Here is a 19,053-nt window from a genome sequence, read left to right on the forward strand (position 1 = left end):
TTTGATGTTATTACCGTTTAATGAATTTGACATGATTTTGGGCGGGGATTGGTTAACTTTACATGACATTGTTGTAAACTGTAGACGAAAGCTTATTGTATTCAAATGTCAGAACAGTGAGATGTTTTTTATTGAATCAGATAGTCTGAGTGGGTTGGCTATTGTTATATCAGCTATGTTTGTAACACCCCTTACCCGTATTCCTTACCGGAACAGAGTATGAGGTATTACTAAATTTTTCAAAAATTTAAATGACATTCCTACTTATTTTGCTTAAACCTCCGCAAATTTAGAACACATTCCAATATACCAACCAATTTCATTTGTATAAACACACATATAGTTTAACTATTAATAAACACTACATTTAAAAGGGAACCATAACATATATTTACATGATGATCCCACATTACATAAATTGTCTATACATGCCATAAAATTTCGGAACACTAGTAGTAAAATACCCCAAATGTGAAGGATAGTGTAGATGATTGTCTGACTTCGTTCCAATTTCCGAGTTGTTGGAAGTCACTATAACCAAGAGAAAAATAAAATCGAGTAAGCATATAGCTTAGTAAGTAAACACATGATAAATAAGTAATTACTCCCATAACTACACCAAAATATAAACTTATTCATGAATAACTTTATTGTTTAGGCAATTTCCAGCAAGCTGTTTTTCTGCGTCATAGTCGCTAATTTATTTTTATCTGGAGCTACAGGGCTCCAAATTGAGTTCCGTAAATTTTCCCTGAAACTAGACTCATATACCATTTCACCATAAAAATTTCAGAATTTTTAACTCAGCCAATTAGTACAGTTTATTCATTAAACCTTCCCCTGTTTCACTGCCCAACGGTTCTGACCCTTACTCACTAAAATTCACTTAACTCTCTGTAAAAAATTTGAAAAATGGTTTCACTTGTTTCTAATAAAAATAAACTCAATAAGGATTCCAGGGATATAAATTTCATGCCATAATTATTTTTTTTCAATTTTTGGTAATTTTCCAAAGTTAGAACAGGGGATCTCGAAATCAATCCAGCCCTGTTTCAGTAAAATTCAGATATCTCCAAAAATACAACTCCTTTGCTTATTCTATTTCTTTCATATGAGAATAGATACATTCAACTTCAATTTCATATATTATTCAGCTTCCCATTCATTTTCCACCATTTATGGTGATTTTTCAAAGTTACCCAATTGCTGTTGTTCAACACAGTTTATAATTAAATCGTTCCTTTTGCGTTTTTGATATTTTCTCCCATCTCATACATGGGTCGATTTAGTATTCAACTCAATATTTACCCCATAAAATTTTCCACCATATGGCAATATTCATCTTCCACACTTTTTCGTTGAACACTCGGAATGTTAGCCGTTATTGGTGGATCCCGCACTTAGCACCACCACTGAATCGGGAATCAAGACTTAGCAACCCTGGGGAATCAGCACATAGCAACCCCCTTTTTATTTCAAAGATATGGTGGATATCGCACTTAGCACCACCAATGAATTGGGGAATCAGCACTTAGCAACCCCTCGGGGGAATCAGCACATAGCAACCCCCTTTTCATTTCAAAGATATGGTGGATATCGCACTTAGCACCACCAATGAAATCGGGGAATCAGCACTTAGCAACCCCTCGGGGGAATCAGCACATAGCAACCCCCTTTCACATTTCAAAGATATGGTGGATCACACATAGCACCACCCATAAATCGGGAATCAGACACAACAACCCTTTTATATACAACATACTAAACTTATTAAGTGTTCAACCCATAACCCATATATTGCAACCCTTTATCACCTTTCCGATTTAACAACATTTTAGGATATTGCCAAACATTTATTTTAATTCCAAATAAATCTCAACATATATCAAATAATATCAAAATAATACATTAAGTCACGTGTTTACTTACCTCGGTGCAAAATATCGTAATTTTGCACTTTACTCCACTATCTTTTCTTTTCCCGTTTGATATACTCTTCACGTCTTTCTTGATCTATAATAGCAAATTTAACTCGTTTATTATTCACATTTATTAAAATAATCCACCACCCAACTTTTGAAAATTACAATTTTGCCCCAAACTTTTGCATAATTACACTTTTGTCCCCAAGCTCGGAAATTAAACTTCATCACTTATTCTTAAGTTTTATAACATGCTGAACATTTTTCCTTCTATGGCAACATCAAATTCCCACTCCAACACATACTTTTGAATATTAATTATTTTCCGATTATGTCTATTTACGTTTTAAGCTTAAAATTGCTTAGCAAAAGTTGTTTAACATAATCTCTAGCTTCATATTCCACCATAAAACAGCAAAATAAACACATTTCACCTATGGATATTTTTCCAAATATGAACCCTAACACGAATTAATGGTAGAATAAGCTAAACCAAGTTCTAGGGACTCCAAAATCGAAGAACATTAAAAGCAGGGCTTAGAATCACTTACTATGGAGCTTGAAAGCTTAAAACCCTAAATATGGCTTCCCCTTGCTGATTTCGTTCACCATGAAGAAGATGAGCATATTTTGCCATCTTTTTCCCATTTAATTCTATTTAATAACCAAATGACTAAAATGCCCCATTTAAAAAAAATCTATTTCACCCATTTCTTATGTCTATTTTTGTCCATCAACTAACTAATGGTCTAATTACCACATAAAGACCTCCAATTTAAAATTTCATAACAATTAGACACCCTAAGATGTAGAACTCAACTTTTGCACTATTTACAATTTAGTCCTTTTGACTAAATTGAGTGCTAAACGTCGAAATTTTCGAACGAAATTTTTACGAAAATTTTCCGTGAAATTGTAGACCATAAAAATATAATAATAACCATATTTTCCCTCGTCGGATTTGTGGTCCCGAAACCACTATTCCGACTAGGCCCAGAATCGGGCTGTTACAATGTTAGCACAGAAATATGTGAGAAAAGGTTGCAATGCTTACCTTGCTTATGTGTTGGACACTAAAGTATCTTATTCGAAGCTTGAATTAGTGCCAGTGGTTTGTGAGTATACTGATCTATTTCCAAAGGAGTTATCGGGATTACTACCAATCAGATAGGTTGAGTTCGCTATTGAACTAGTACCGGGGACATCACCGATATAGATAGCATCTTACAGAATGGCTCCTACTGAGTTAAAAGAGCTGAAAGCACAGTTACAAGAGCTGACAGATAGGGGTTTTGCTCGACCAAGTTTTTTACCTTGGGGTGCACCGGTTCTGTTTGTTAAGAAAAAGGACAGATCAATAGATTTTGTATTGACTATCATTAGCTCAACAAGGTTACAATCAAGAATAAATATCCACTGCCTCGAACGGATGATCTGTTCGATCAGTTGAAATGTGCCACAGTATTCTCGAAAATTGGTCTTCATTTTGGTTATTATCAGCTACAAGTTAAAGATTCAGATGTGCCAAAAACTGCATTTAGAACCAGGTATGGACACTATGAATTTCTTGTGATGTCGTTTGATTTAACTAATGCACTTGCAGTATTTACAGATTTGATGAACAGAATCTTCAAACCATTTTTAAACAGATTTGTTGTGGTATTAATGACGACATTTTGGTATATTTACGAGATGAGTCTGATCATTTTGACCACTTGAGAACTATGTTGCAAACTCTGCGAGATAAACAACTTTTCGCTAAATTTATCAAATTTGAGTTTTGGCTCCGAGAAGTCAATTTTCTAGGATATATAGTTTCGGATGAAGGCATTAGTGTTGATCCGAGTAAAATTTCAGCATTTGTTGACTGGAAACCACCGAGAAACATATCCGAAGTTAGAAGTTTTATCGGATTAGCTGGTTATTACTAAAGATTTATCAAAGGATTCTCGATGATAGCTACATCGATGACGCGATTATTATAGAAAAATGTGTAGTTTGAATGGTTTGAGAAATGTCAGCAAAGTTTCAATTAGTTGAAAGCAGTGTTGACAGAGGCACTAGTCCTGGTTCTACCTGAATCGAGTAAAGATTTGTAATTTTCAGCAGTGCATCTTTAAATGGATTAGGCTATGTTTTGATGTAGAAAGGCAAAGTGATAGCTTATGCTTCCAAACAGTTAAAGCCGCACGAAAAGAATTATTTGGCGCATGAGTTAGAGTTAGCATCTATTGTGTTTGCGTTAAAATTTGGCGACGCCATTTTTTCGGCAAAAAATATCATATATTTACCGATCACAAGAGTTTGAAGTATCTAATTTCGCAGAATGATTTGAATCTGAGACAACGCAGATGGCTCAAACAGTTAAAAGATTATGAGTTGATCATTTATTATCATCCGGGAAAAACGAATGTGGTTGCTGATACTTTGAGCACAAAGTTTTTATTTGCTCTGCGTGTGATGAATAAGCGACTGAATTTATCTATTGATGGCTCGATCTTAACCGAGTTGAAACCTAGACCGATTTTTTTTTGCAACAGATCTGGGAAGCTTAGAAATGTGATGTTGATTTGCTACCTAAATGGGCACAATGTGAGTCGACTTCCGATTCAGAATTTCGGATAGGATCTGATGGTTGTTTATTATTTAGAGGTAGAATTTGTGTACCAAAAAACACAGAGGTCATTCAAAGAATCTTACACAAAGCTCATAGTGGTAGCTTATCTATTCATCCGGGAAGTAATAAGATATACAATGATTTGAAATAGATGTATTGGTGGCCAGGAATGAAACGTGAGATTTCTAATTTTATATCTAGATGTTTGGTATGTCAGCAAGTTAAAGCTGAACATCAGGTACCTTCTAGATTGTTACAGCCAGTGGTGATACCAGAGTGGAAATGGGATCGAGTTATTATGGACTTCGTATCGGGTTTACCCCTATCTCCAAAAAGGAAATATGCCATTTGGGTTGTCGTCGATCATTTGATGAAGTTAGCACATTGTATTTCGGTACATACGGATTTCTCCCTTGAGAGATTAGCTAAGTTATATGTTTCTAAGATTGTCAGATTGCACTAGGTGCCAGTTTCTATTATTTTAGATAGAGATCTGTGGTTTACATCACGATTCTAGAAAAAGTTAAAGGAAGATCTCGGTATGCGATTGCATTTTAACACTGCATTTTACCCTCAGACCAATGGTCAGTTCAAATGAGTAATTCAAATTCTCGAGGATATGCTTCGTTGCTTTGTTTTAGAGTTTGAAGGCAAGTAGAATAAATATTTACCGTTGGTTGAATTCGCGTATAACAACAATTTGCAATCGAGCATAAAGATGGCACCATATAAGGTTTTGTATGGTCGTAAATGTCAAATTCTGTTACACTGGACTGAGCTTAGTGAGAAAAAGATACACGGGGTTTATTTGATTCGTGAGACTGAAGAAAAAATAAAAGTGATCCAAGATAGTTTGAAAGCAGCTTGAGATTGTCATAAATCATATATGGATCTTAAACGTAAAGATATAGAATTCCAAGTCGGCAATAGAGTATTTTTGAAAATATCGCCCTGGAAGAAATTTCTTCTGTTCGATTGCAAAGGAAAGTTAAGTCCGTGATTTATCGGGCCGTATGAGATTATTGAAAGAATCAGACCTATTACGTATCAATTAGCTTTACCGTCAGAACTAGAAAAGATTCATAATGTCTTTCACTTGTCTATATTATGACGGTACCGATCTAACGCTTCACATGTTATCTCCCTGATTGATGTTGAGATTCAACCTGATATGTCGTACAGTGAGGAACTGATCAGGATTCTGGCACGAGAAGTGAAAGAACTGAGAAACAAAAACATAGCTTTAATAAAAGTTTTCAGGAAATGACACGAAATAGAAGAAGTTACCTAGGAACCCGGGGAAACAATGAGAAAGAAATATCCAAACCTCTTTTCTGGTAAAATTTTTAGGGACGAAAATCCCTTTCGAGGACAGAGTTCTAACAACCTGTTTTCAGTAAAATCAGAACAGTGGTTTCGAGACCACAAATTTGGATTCAAAAAATTTATTTTATTATTATTTTATTGCCTACAACATGATAGTGGTACCATATAAAAATTTCGTTAAGAAATTTTAACGTTACATACTCAATTTGATAAAAAGAACTATATCACGTAAAGTGAAAAAGTTGAGTTCTAGTAGCTCAAGGTATTAAATAGCTATAGAATCTTAAAGTATGAGCCCTTATATGGTAATTAGACCATAAATAGTGATAGTGGATGTACATGGCTTGGCATTTGTGTAAATTTCAATGTTTTTAAAGGTTAAATTAGTAAATAGGTAAATAATGATTAAATTAATCAAATAAAACAAAGTCATCATCTTTTAGTTATCTTCACCAACCGAAATTAAAAGAGAAGAGTTGCCATAGGTGCTTGAAGTTTCGGCAAAACATTTTATCTTGCATTGGTATGAATTTTTCTCCTATTTTTTTAATTATTTCTATGTTTTCGGGATCGTTGTAGCTTAATCTAGCTAGCCCGTGGACTAATTTGCAAAACTGTTAAACTATTAGGGTTTTACCATTAATGAATATACATGAGTTTTGATGTTTGATGATAGAAAATGGATAGTTGTTGATAGATACACAACGTTTGTAAAGATATTTTTGATGAATTGTCAAATAGGGATTAAATTGAAAAATAAAAATTTTACATAGTGAAGTTGTGAAATAAATGAAATATAGGGCTTGTTAAGGACCTAGTTGATATTCGTCCGTAGTGGGTTGTGATGGAATTTCAAAAATTTCCATTTTTATAAGCAAAGGACTAAATTGCAAAGAAATTAGAAGTATAGGGGAAATGGTAATTTTCCCAAAATATGATTTTTGGCTAAATTCAATGAATTATATATTGAATTGAGTTAAATTTATCTGTATAGATCAAGACAAACCTCATACGGCTTTAGATTGGGGCAAAGAGAAAGTCTCAAATTAATCACCTCCGTATCTACGTATACTCATTGAGGTAAGTTCGTGTAATTAAATGCTGCATATGTGTTTTAGTTTAATTATACTTGTATTTTAAATTGATATACATACATACCGGCTGCATATCCAACAACGTACAACTATTACCGAGCTTCATTTGAACCTTAGGAATTCGTAGGATTCAAATCCTGCATATGTGTTTTAGTTTAATTATACTTGTATTTTAAATTGATATACATACATACCGGCTGCATATCTAACGACGTACAACTATTACCGAGCTTCGTTTGAACCTTAGGAATTCGTAAGATTCAAATGACATGTTATTAGGGTTTACATAATTTGGGTGTTGGTCCTGAACGTCCTACCAATGGCTAAGGTCCAGCATGTGTTGCGGATACTCCACAGCTCGTATGAGCAGCATTGTGTAGCTACGTTCCGATCCACAGCTCATGTGAGCAGGCCCATTTTCACAGCTCATGTGAGCATACCGATTCACAGATCGTGTGATCATGCATGTACAGGATTTGATGGATTACAGTTATATGAGTTAGAACACTATGTGTGAGTATTCCAGGTATCCAACGGTATTCTAAATGGTTCAACGGGCAATTTTCTGATACGAAATGGAAATATTTCAATACGGACTATTATAGGGACACATATGAATTAGATGGAAATGTTGTTACTTGATATTTGGAAAATTGAATTGGATGATATATGTATATGAAACTTAATCAATTTTTTTGCTCATCCATGATTATTGGTTTATACATGTATTTACATGGCTAACATGGTTGATGTATATGTGTTTAGGCACTTGGCCAAATTATGTTGGGATATGCTATGTTTACTTACCTATTATGTGACTAAATGGTAAGTTTTATTCTATGTTATATGAACTTACTAAGCTTAAATGCTTACCTGTGTTATTTTTCATGTTTTATAGTGAATCGGAAGCTCATTTGGGTTGGAAGCTTGTCGGAGCTATATCACACTATCCATTATCTCTTTTGGTTTATTCAGTTGTTTTAATTTTGGTTATAATGGCATGTATAGGTATTTTGGCTAATGTTAGCCATGTGTTTGGTTGTTGGAAATGGTCATTTTGTTTGGCTTATGATTTAGCACTTTGATGATGAAATGAACTTAGTTTACTGCATGTAAATATTAGCCTTATAATGGTTGATGAATGACTTTATATGGTTGAATGATGGAAGATGAAATGATAGTTGAATATGCATAATATATATGGCTTGTGACTTGTTGAGAATTGGTACTTTGTTTGAATGGCTTATATGACTATTGATGTTATTTTCTGAATAGTATATTTGGCACCATTTGGTATGTTTTGGCAAGTAAACTAAATAGCATGTATTTTTGCAAATGTGCCTATAAGTTAGTTGCTAATTTTGACCGAAGAAAGTGCATATTTATATATGTTTTATGTTATTATTTGAGGTGCCTATGGGCATATTGGTTGTATGATGTTATACCATATGTATATGACTTGTTTATGCTATGGCTTGTATATATGTTCAATGTTGGTTGTAGGTGCAAGCCAAGTTGGGTGAGAAAAATGGTCTATTTTCATCCACACGGGCGTGTGTCTCAGCCGTGTGTGACACACGGCCAGGCGACACGGTTGTATGTCCCCGTAGCTTTCAAAAGGTTGCAAGTCAGGCTGTTACACAGCCTGGCACACGAGTGTGTGAGGTTATTTCGAAGGGTACACGGCCTGGCACACGGGCGTGTGGCATGACATTGTGACCCAAGTCAGTGAGTTACACGGGCTAGGACACGGCCGTGTGTCCTTACTTCGAATGCCCACACGGCCTAAGACACGAGCGTGTCTCTTGGCCGTATGACCCCTACAGTGTTGAAAATTTTCAATGTTTTCTAAAAAATTCTCTAAGTTTTTGATTTGGTCCCGACTTGTTTCTAACACGTATTTAGAGCCTCGAGGGCTCGTATAAGGGACAATATGTATTTTTTGAATTGGTTTTAATGTGTTTATTGATATGATTTGAAACTTTTGAAATTTATGTTTGTTTGATTTGAAAACACTGGTAATGCTCCGTAACCTTGTTCCGGAGACGGATACAAGTTAGGGGTGTTACATTCATAGTCTCAATTTTCCAAATTATCACTTAATGAATTGTATATAGAATATGCTTGTGAGTACATAATTAGTCTAATAAGATAAATGAAATGTGAATTCATTGGCTCAATATGGTAATGAAATATGGTTGTGGTTGTACTTTAGTTACTTTTGTTTAACATATGATATTGTGTATATTTGTGGTAATTTCGAGCATTCACTGAGCTTGATTAAACACACACACTAATTACTAAATCCTTACGAATTGTTAGCATTTTTAGTGTGAGCAGTGCGGCCAAGGAAGTGATCCAAGTTAGGCAATAGTAATTTGAGTAGGTGGTTTTATTATTCTTTTAAACTGTGGGAATAAAGGCAATGTGGTTAGAATTTTTGGTTGGTTATTATTATGTCTTCAATGGATTATTATGAATCTAGAGTTTAAGAATTGATGGATGTTTATTATTATTTTATTGGTTTTGTTTTGATTTGAACAACTAAAATATTGATGTTGCTTTGAACTGTATATGTGGTCATTTTGGTGTTGGATGATGAGGTTGTTGAGAAAATGTTTGAGTGAGTAATGTGCCCTGTTTTCCTGTGATTTTGGTCGATTTGTACAGGGGCATCGTAATTGGGATATAAGTATTGATACCTCAACGGTGGAACGAAGGTGCATGAAAATAGTAGCTAAATTTAGTATCAATACCCTTGTACGAGTATCGGTACTTAGGGTAAAATCACATATACATTTGTTTGGATTAAATTACAAACAACTGGGTTAAAAGTCTAGGAAGCACATATAATTGAAACCAATATAGGAGAGGTCACTAACCCCTCATGATACATATGAGGGGTGACAACCCTAATATATTTAACTAGGGTGTGTTGCTCCTTTCTCCTAGTTAAATTGGGAGATTAATTTTTCTATCATATAAGTCTTTTTTGTGTTCTACTAATTCAATCAGGATTCTTCTATCCTGCCTTATAAATAGATGACACTAGTAAAGTTAAAAATATACAACTTTAAAATATTGTTATTCTTCCTAAAAATAGTGAGAAATGTATTTTTTAAGTATAAATTCTATTTTTCTGGGAATAGCAATTCTACCGATTTTTATTGAGAGAGAATTGTTTTCCTACTAAAAGTACGAATTTTTTTTCGCTTTAAGTTTGATTTGTGATTGTTCGAACCCACACTCGAAGCGATTCATGGTATGAGAATAGCGAGGAAGGTCATTCGATTGAAGGCTGAGAACATCTATGATCCATCTTGCACAAAGCATAATTACTTTTTGGGAAAAGTTTGTTGCTATAAATATCACAAACCGACTCGATTTTCAAATTTTTAATTTCTGTTGTGATAGAAAATCGTTTTTAAAATGGAATTTTTCCAACATGAGGATATCTTAGCGCTGGTCGCATATTACTTCGACTATAAACTAATGAATCCTAAGCACATATTACTTCAATTATGTATAGATGATCTAGGGGTGGACATATGCATATATACTATAGCGTCAACCGCATATTACTTAGATTATAAACTGATGAATGCTAAGCACATATTACTTCGGTATTTATGGATGAGCATAGAGTGTGTATTAGGTGTGATAGTGGATTAATCTGTGTATCTGGTATTGATTCCATGTCGTGTTAATAGGGGCACAAAATAAGTATTATGTGATTAGTTTTCCATGTTGATATGTCAAATTAGTAGTTTATACTTGAATTGATCTATTGAATACAAATTCAAATGTGATGAATGATAGTATGTGAAAAATCATACGAATTGTGTATTACGAGCCCTAGGGGATAATGATGTTATAAACATGAATTGATATATTCACATAGTAAAATGAGATATAAATGTTAATATGAAATATCTTATCCATTATGAAAATGTTATTGAGATAAAAATGATGTTATGTTTTGAATTGAAATGATGATATTAGCTATGGTAGTGTAAAGCATTGAAGGCATTTTGAGATAATGATATACTGAGACTTAAACCGAATACAAATTTTATAAGAAAGCATTAATTAATGAACTAGAGACAATGATCCTTGATATACATTTGTTATATATATACATATATATGGATTTATAACTAGTTTATATGTTTAATTTGATTATGCATTATTTCCAAAATATGATAGCACCATTAAGTTTCTTTGCTCAACATGCAAATTTTTTTATTTTTTTGCGCAGGTGATGATTAGGTCTCGAGGATTCGAAAAGATTGGTAGCATCCAAGATTCACTTCTTAGTTCGGCAATGTTTATATCATCTTTTGAATGTTAAGTTGAGTTGGCATCTACCTGATGGTAATACTAGTTTTGGAGTCCTCCTTAGATGATTTTGAGTTTATGGCATTAATGGTTTGTAATCTAATTATGCATATATGTGTAATGATACGATGATGTGAATATGTTAGAATGCAATATCATTATATAATGTTTATGCCATGTATCATGTGTTGCTTGCATGCCAAGTAACTAATTTTGAGTTTTGAGTTTGATAACTTGTGAATATGTTCGTGGCCATGTGTTTTAAAAAAAAAAGCAAAGGGTAAAAGAAAAGATAAAAGTAAAATATAATTATTATTGATAGCAAGTTTTTAAAAATAAGCTTACAAGGACGCCTTAACTAAATGGCAAGGTTAAGGCATTGAAAATTTTAAAGATTTTAAATTTGAGTATTTTTTGTGCAAATTATCTGTGAGATTTCAACTCCAACTTATTCTAGTTTATGTCTTACCATATAATTTTGTATAAATTTATTTTGGTATAAATTTGGATATATTCTAGTTATTAATTTGTTGAATTTTATAATGATTAATTTTTGTTATAGTTATTTAGATGTGTAACACCCTAAATTATGAGGTTAGAAGTTTTGAGTTTTGTGGTTAGGGTCAGAGAGAATGGTGTGCTATTGTGTTGTGTTACGCGTTTAAATAATAGAATAGGCTTGTTGGTCTAGTGGTTAAGTGAGTGTTAGTGTACCTTAAGGTTCTAGGTTTGAGTCTTCGTGTGTGTGTTTTTGAGAAATATTTTTGTTTATTGTCGTTTTGTTTTGTTAAGTAGCAGTTTTGTTTTAAGTTAAAAGGTATAACTATTTATTTTTAATTTTATTATTATTATTCTTTGGACGTTCTCCTCTTCCCCTATTCTTCGTTTCTTTTCTGTTTGGTTCTTCTTTATTTTTCTTTTAATTTCAATAATGATTTCGCTTGTGGATTTTGGAGAGCTTTGTTTCCTTGTCGTCTAATGGGTATCTGGACGTCATTGATCGTGAATCAGGTGTGGGTTCCATATCTTTTCTAATTTATTTACGAATTCTTAATTTGACTGTGTGAAGGTCGGCATTTGTTGAGTGTGTTCACAAATTTGTTAGTTTTGATGTTGTAAAGCTGTTTTTATGCTTGGAACTTGTCTGATTTGGTACAATCTGAAGTTATCGAGGACGGGGAGGTGCTTCAAGGGTGAAAGCACATTTTTTGGGGCTATTCTAGTATGGTTTCATGACTACACGGGTTGCCACACGGTCATTTGCCCCCACACGAGTGGTCCATATGGTCTTGCGTGATTAGTAATTAGATTTTCCAGGCAAGATTTAATGCCACACGGCCATGTGGTTGATTTGGGGAAATTAGTCATTTTTCACACAGCCGTGTGCCCCGTGTGTGTTTGGGAATTAGGGATTTAGTGATTTGGTGTCACACTGCCGTGTGGCTAATTTGGGGATTTAGGGATCCTACATGGGCATGTGTTTTGGACACACGGCTGTGTCTGGTGGGTACACGGGCGTGTGAGACCCTCACACTGGCGTGTCTTCCCTGTACTCTATTTTAGCATAAACGGACAGAAAGTTACATAGCCTATTCAACGACCATGTCCCTGGCCCACATAGGCGTGTGCCTCATCCACGCGGCTGTGTGCCTCCTCCCACACAGGCGTGTTGACCTCCACACGGGCGTGTGGTCCTAAGTCATCAATTTTAGTTCTATGTATGTTCTTGATCTAAAAATGTGTCTGTATGTACCAACCCTTGGCTAGGCTTTAGTAAGGATAGTTAAGACTCTAATCTGGGCTTCGACTTATGTGTTATTTGTGACTGTTGTATGAGATGTCTGATCCTGAACCCGATTAGCTGGGCGTGTGTTCATATCTATTTCTGTCTGATTGTCTATCGACGTGTTCATTGGTTCTGTGATATTGTATGCATATATACACTTGCATAAAGTAATTTTTTGGTTGGTTGTAAAGAGAAGGAAGACTGGTTTTAATCTGATCTGGCAGTATAACTGCAACTTATCGGTACAATAATTTACCGCACTGTACCGCATATACGATAGCTTTGATGTTTACTATTATCTGATCTGGCAGTTTAAACTGCAACCTATCAGTACAATGGTTTACCGTAATGCATTGTACTACAGATACGTCAGCCTTGTTGCATGTTATATATTAGTCCACATACATGGTGTGTAAGGTTGGATGGGCCTTACGAGGTCCTATGTGGTGTGTTTGGTTGGATGAGCTTAAAGAGCTCTTTTGGGGTGTGATCGAGGGACAGTGAGGTGTTTTGGCTAGATGGGTGGGTTCTTACTACTTGATTGCATTCATATGCATTTGTATTGAGTGTTCTAGGTGTAAAATTAACTGACTATTTTCTATCTGGCTGAATAACACTTGTGTCTGAGTGTCTGTGTATGACCTGGTGTACTTGAGTTGTTACATTCTATTGGGACGTTGGTTCCAAGTTTACTTTCTGATTCTGTATATCTGTGAGTATGTGTCACTACCGAACTGATATTTGAAATTTTGTTTTAATTGCGTGTCGAACTCACATTGAGCTCGTGTAGCTCACTCCTATAGTGTTTCCCCTTTCAGGTACACTTCCATTTTCTATAGCTTGGACTTGGCACGCCGGAGGTCTTGGACAGTCGTGTTATAAAAGCTAGATAATAAGTCATCTTTTCGAATGTTACTTTGGTAGACAGGTTTTAAGTGTAAATGTTTATACGAACTGTGGTATGAATCGTGTTTTGGGTTTTTCACAAATTTTATTTTTGAACTGAAATTTAGAAACTGCGAATTTATGTTTTCGAGTATTTTAAAACATTTATTCAAGTTTGGCAAAATGTGTTTGTAACTGAAAGTTTGGGTAACTCATTTTATAAAAAAAAATTACGATCACTTTGGTGATCAATGTAACCTCCGAAATTCGGTCTAAACTCCTAGGTCGGGTTTTGGGGCGTTACAAGATGTATTCTTTGTATTGCAATTGTGGCTATACTTGTAACTTCTAGAAAGAAACTTACATATATTAATTGAAAAAGACATTATGTGTAAAATATGATCATATCATAATATAATGTAATTTTTAACTTTAATAATTATTAAAACATTTTAAAATTAATTAAAATTTTATTATTGTTAATTAGAAATAATTTAATGTAAAGACTACAAATAACAAAAATAAATAGAATTATAAAAGAAGAATAATGATATTAAAAATAAATAACATAACAAATGTGCAATATCTATATGATTATACTTTAAAAATATTTATATTTTAATAATATAAAATATAATATAGGAATTAAATAAAAATCACAATTTGAAGTTTAAATTTTTTATTTTATAGGAGACCATATATAATATATGAAATAAATTTTTTTTAAATATCAGTGGAATTTGAATAGGAAATTTGAATTTATCCATAAAAATTTTGAAATTGTTTATTGTATTCCAAACAAATAAATTCATTTGTGGAATTTTAAAACTTTGATAGAAATAAAAAAATTTCTAAATCTCTTGTCCAAACACTTTCTAAAGGGAATAAGTGGATTTTTTTTATCAAACCTAAGGGCAGGGACGAAGCTAGAACAAATTTTTAGGGGGCCCAAACGAAATTTTAATTTTTTATAGTCTATATCTTTATAATTTTTAAAGGATTAAATTGAACTTTTATAATTTTAGGGGGCCAAAGTATAATTTTACTTTTACTAATTTAAAATTTTAAAAATAATTCAAGAGCCTAAATAGAAATTTTTCATTTTAGGGGGGTTCAGGGCCCTTGCCAGCCCCCTGTATCCGCCTCTGTCTAAGGAATTTGGTATTTTTTAAAAAGAGAGTAACTTTAAAGTGAGGTAATTTTTTAGATGAGATTTTTTTGGCCAAATTAGATATGATTTTTTAAATTATTTTATTTACATATATTATATAATTTTAATTAGATAAAGGTTTCATTAAAATATTTGTTAATTTTTAAATAGATTTTAAATGTTTAAATCTATTAATGTTTGGTTAATTTTTCATATCAAAGGATTTATAATAGTGGAGATTATTAAGTAGGCAGGGCGAGGAAGATTTAGAGCAATATTTTCAAAACCTAATCAATACTAGGCATGAAAGAAAAGATAGATAGGAAAATCAATGGCTTAAAATTTTCTAATTAGGCAATTAACAAATATATATCAAAAGCTTAAAAAAAAATCACAATGATATATAAATTTTGCTAATTTCGCTCAAAACACACTCACACACCAACCTAATGATTTGGTGGTTTTATAGGTGAAATTTTTATTTTCTAGCCAAAAAAAAAGGTTTGGAAAAAAAATAATTGAGCTTTTCTTTACTTTGATTGATATTCGGTAGACAATGACTAGGTTGCCAAAATTACTGCAAAACATTGCCTCATAGTGAGACAATGAGCAATGGAGCCTGGTGTTTGCCCATAGACTATGAAAAACCCAATGAGTTCAACAAAGTTAAATCCAATCAGTAACTCCACATGCTTAGCCACTTATTATTACTCACTCTTTTAGGATCAACGTCTCATAGACCCACTTTTGCAGGCAGCTTGTCAACTAGGTGGTTGGGATTTTCAGCATTTTTTTTGGGGGGGGGGGGTGGTTATTGAGCTGAGTCGTGGAGTGGGATAAGGAAACAGGGGATTCCCATTAATTGGGAATCTTAAGTTTTAATTAAATGGGGGGCTTCATTCGGGGAATACTGTGACTGCCATTAATCTAATATTTCTTTCCCAATTGATTTTTTAAAAATATTTTAATATAACCCATCAGATGTTTCGGCTTTGAAGTTTGAAATGTATGGCTCTCAAAAGAGGGCTTGAAAATGGGCGTGGAAAGTCGTGAGATAGGATCATCATAATATGGCCAGCGTACCTCTTTATATGTCTAAAGATTCTTTTTGGGTGAGATTGGTTTGCTTTATTTTAAATGCTTAACCTAACGATACCTGGTCTATACGTGGATAAGTAGGTATGGTTTTGGCAAGATAAATCCATCTCCCGCAAAATTAAAAGAAAACTTTGGGAGTGTGCAAGCATGTGTATGTATTCCACAATTTATTCTTGGTGTTTTCTTTTTTTGAAAAGGAGTAATAGTTGTGGAACAAGTTAGTATTAGAAGTGGTTTTTGATTGTTTAATTTCATATTGAGCGGTCCAATGGATGAGTAAATAAAATAGATTAATTATGGCTTCATAATAATGGGATTAACAAAACAACTGACAAGCCCAAGGTTTATTGCACAATCTATTTTTGCTTCGGCCAAATTGCTAAACTCAAGGCTTTCTAAATTAAATTGGAGTGATAGATTAAATCAAGTGATATATAATTGAAAATAGCATAAAGGAAATTAAGAATTGAAAAAATTGAGTTTTTTTAAGATAAATTACACTTGAGGTCATTAAATGATCAATAAGTTTATGCTTTAGTCACTCAACTTCAAAAAATTAGAAAATGGTCACTAAACTATTTTTTTTTAAATCTAATTGGCGAGCTCCAAACGACAATTCGTTATAGTGGAAGTATCAAATTAGTACCCATCAACGAGTAGAAGAGCAAACTCTAGATCCAAGTCAACATGACGGTCGGTGTTGAAAATTAGAGAAGAAAGTTGTATGGATTTTGATTCATAGATTCATGTTATTTAAAGTTGTTTCAAGAAATAAAGCTAAATTGTAGAAGAGAAGGGAAATGAGACATTTTGATTGGTGCAAGCGGTGCAAATAGAGAAGATCATATAGCAGCAATTTTAACAGCTCGATAACTAAAATGAAAAAATTTCAAATAGTTCAATGACCATTTTGTAACTTTTCAAAATTGAATGATTAAAACATGAACATACTAATAGTTTAATGACATTAAGTGTATTTACCCTTCTTTTTAATTCTTTTAAATTTTTTAACAAAAAATTATTTTTTAAATTATGTTTTGATTATTTTATTTTTTAAATATATTTTATCTTACTTTTAACTTTTTAAAATATTTTTTCAATTTCTTAATTTTTTAAGTGATTGAACCTGCAATTCAATCAATTGAACCAAAAAAATTATAGGTCCAACCAATTGAAGTTGGATCTGGCAAACCTTAGCTTCTAGGGCGAGCTGATCACACCCTTAGCCATGAAAATAAATAGGTGGTCGAATGTGGGAAGATACTACATTTTATTTTGGGATCCATCAAAATGGGTTAGTCCCCAAATCTATGTATGCTATGTAAGGCCCAACTCATGGTTTCAACTGCCCAATAACCTAAACCTACCTATTAGCCTCACTATTCATTTTCTTAGTATCGGATTTATATATCCGAGATATATCATAAACAAAAAAGCTTTTTTTCTTTTTTTTTTTAAAGTGTGTTTTAATTTGGTTAGGGGACAAAATGCAAGAGTTAATGGTAGTAGGTGGTTTGCCTTGACTAGTAAACCTCAAAAAACTTTAAATAACAAAACTTCCATCAAATCAAGTTTTGTCAAATCTTAAATAACACGAAAAATAGAAGCTAGCATCAGTCATAATCATTCCAAATGTTAATTCTAATGTGAATTATTCCTATGATTTGTAGGTGATGAGCATGCACATTGAAAATTGAATCAAATTAGTATTAATTGAATTAATTAAATTTTTAAATTTTAATCGTTAATTGAATCAAATTTTGTTAAAAGAAATTAATTGAACTGAAATATTTCGGTTAATTCAATTGGTTAACATAAATTTTTATATATATTTTTGTTAAAACAAGTATAAAACATATAAAAATTAAATTTATAATGTTCATTTGACCGGATTAACCGAATTAATCAAACTAGTAATAGCCTAATACATATAGTATATAATATTATTTATTAAGTTCGGTTAATTCCGTTAATTACCCGATTTCGAATCGAATTAACTGTTAACCGAAATTCTAAAAACCTTTAACCGACCTCCAACATAACTAGATTGATTAATCGACCGATTAACCGAATTAGATCAATTCGGTCGATTATTTCGATTTTAACCGAAGTTTAAACACCCCTAGATATGAATTTGAAACATTGGATTTATCCTAAACACAACTTAATATGAGAAAACTTGATTAGCCCCAACTAGTGGCGAATCCGGGGGATTAGCAGGGTCCCCGACCCCCCTAAAATGGAAATTTTCTCAGTATGGCTCTTAAAATTTTAAATGTGTAATGATAAAATTGTACTTTGAGCCTCAAAAAAGATAAAATTTTGATTTAATCTTTTAAAAATTATAAAAATAAAGACTATTAAAATGATAAAATTAAATTTTTACTATTGTAAAAAAATATAATTAAATTTAGACGCACAAAAATTATCTGCGTTAGGCACCAATTAAGCTACCCACACTTCACAATCAACAACCACCTCTAACCTACTCACAGGCTAGAGGACGAGGGACATGGGGACTCCACCACCTTCACAAAACCCTGTATTATTGGAGGCCTATGGGCTTTAAGCCATCTTGATCAATGATGATGAAACATTCAAAATAAATAAAAATTCCTGTGAGATTTTTGTTTTCTTTTGTGTTAATATTTTGATAGAGCATTGAAGGGTAAATCATTGATGCTTTTCTTTTTGTTCTTCTTTTGTATTAATTTCTTAGACCAAACATGAAGCCCTTGGTTAGTTCAGAATTGAAGATATGAAATGGGATTATTAGTTGAAAGGTCGGATTTATTAAAAATCCTTTCTTAAAAAATGATGCAAAAGAAGGAAAGGTG

The 19,053-nt window shown here is 33.0% G+C and overlaps 1 long non-coding RNA gene across 1 annotated transcript; it reads right to left on the reverse strand.

Annotated features, from left to right (window-relative positions):
* Nucleotides 1–317: 317 nt before the first annotated feature.
* Nucleotides 318–1,983, reverse strand: LOC128035318 (uncharacterized). The gene is made up of 2 exons (XR_008191686.1): nucleotides 1,930–1,983; nucleotides 318–531 (listed from the first exon to the last, which is right to left on the reverse strand). It is a non-coding gene; the product is annotated as an uncharacterized LOC128035318 (long non-coding RNA).
* Nucleotides 1,984–19,053: the final 17,070 nt, after the last annotated feature.

The sequence above is a fragment of the Gossypium raimondii genome, chromosome 12 (assembly GCF_025698545.1).
Source record: "Gossypium raimondii isolate GPD5lz chromosome 12, ASM2569854v1, whole genome shotgun sequence".
In the NCBI taxonomy this organism is placed as follows: Eukaryota; Viridiplantae; Streptophyta; class Magnoliopsida; order Malvales; family Malvaceae; genus Gossypium; species Gossypium raimondii.